Source organism: Gekko japonicus, unplaced genomic scaffold (genome assembly GCF_001447785.1).
Source record: "Gekko japonicus isolate JY-2015 unplaced genomic scaffold, Gekko_japonicus_V1.1 scaffold99, whole genome shotgun sequence".
NCBI lineage: Eukaryota > Metazoa > Chordata > Lepidosauria > Squamata > Gekkonidae > Gekko > Gekko japonicus.
In genome coordinates, this window is record NW_015165833.1 from 1,711,843 (window position 1) to 1,713,289 (window position 1,447).

Below are 1,447 nucleotides of genomic sequence, written 5' to 3' on the forward strand. Positions count from 1 at the left end.
CACTGAAGGGAGTCCTTAAAGGGGCCCTGGAGTTGCTTGAAGCAGATGTGTAGCTTCAGCAACTGAAGCAGCTTTGAGCTGGATGAAGTTCATGAACACATGAAGCTGCCTTATACTGAATCAGACCATTGGTCCATCGAGGTCAGTCTTGCCTGCTCGGTCTGGCAGCAGCTCTCCAGGGTCTCAGGCAGAGGTCTTCCCCATCACCTCTTACCTGGTCCTTTTAACTGGAGATGCCAGGGGTTGAACCTGGGACCTTCTGCGTACCGAGCAGATGCTCTGCCACTGAGCTACAGCCCCACTTCGTGACTCTCCAGGGTCTCATGCAGAGGTCTTCCCCATCACCTATTGCCTGTTCCTTTTAACTGGAAATGCTGGGGATTGAACCTGGGACCTTTGGTATGCTAAGCAGATGTTCTATCACTGAGCTACAGCCCCACTGCATGGCTCTTCAGGGTCTCAGTCTGAAGGTTTCCCCACCACCTACTGGCTGTTCCTTTTAACTGGAGGTGCTGGGGGATTGAACTTGGGACCGTCTGTGTCCAAAGCAGATGTTCTACCACTGAGCCATAGCCCCTCCCCAGGTTCGAAGGAAAGGAGTTCTGTGGCTTGATCACCCCCTTGACTTTTCAGAGAAATAAGATATGATTCCCATGGAAGATACAAATGCTTTCTGCAACAGCCACCTTGTGCTGAGTCAGGCTATTGGAGCAGTTAGTCCAGTTCTGATAGCGACTCCCCAGAGACTGGATTTAAAGCCTTCAGCATGCAGAGCCAATGCACTCTTACTACCGTCGGAAGAGCAGCAAGCATGCATTGGAAACCAAGCATTTCCCCAACTCCAAAAGTATAAATCCTTCAGTGCCTGGATGGCGTCCTGCACTGGACCTATCATTTGTCACTTTGGAAGCAGCCAGGGTCAGGTGTCGCAGGTATACTGTTTAGATGTGCATCAGATGATGGTTTTGGGAGTTCTGACTGAAAGGCTTTGGGTTGACAGGATCAAGCAGGCTGGGCAAAGCAAAGGCAAGAGGAGACATTGAGCATTGTTGTCTTTCCCTGCTAGCTTCTTCCTGGTTAAGTCAATAACATAATCAAGTGGCTTGGATGCACCAAAAGATGTTGCACTTTACTCAGTGGGGAATTCCTCTATGGAGATTTGGGTAGTGATTACAAATGCCCTTATTTCCTGCCTCCCCTTTTGGAGAAGGATCACTGGAAGTACGCAGACTACTTGCTCAGGGCACAAAGAGACTTTGATCAGAGAGATGCTCCAAGGGCCCCCAGTGCTTCAGCAGCCTGAAGAATCAGCTTGGCGGGATACATGTAGCTCCTGGTTTATAATAAAAGGTGGGCTGCAAGCAGCGAGGACCAGAATGGTGTTAAATAATGATGTACTACATGAGGTTAATCTAATTTGTTCCCCCACTAATAGGGCATGTACATG

The 1,447-nt window shown here is 49.3% G+C and overlaps 1 non-coding gene across 1 annotated transcript; it reads right to left on the reverse strand.

Moving 5' to 3' along the window:
• Window positions 1–228: 228 nt before the first annotated feature.
• Window positions 229–300, reverse strand: TRNAT-GGU. The gene has a single exon. It is a non-coding gene; the product is annotated as a tRNA-Thr (tRNA).
• Window positions 301–1,447: the final 1,147 nt, after the last annotated feature.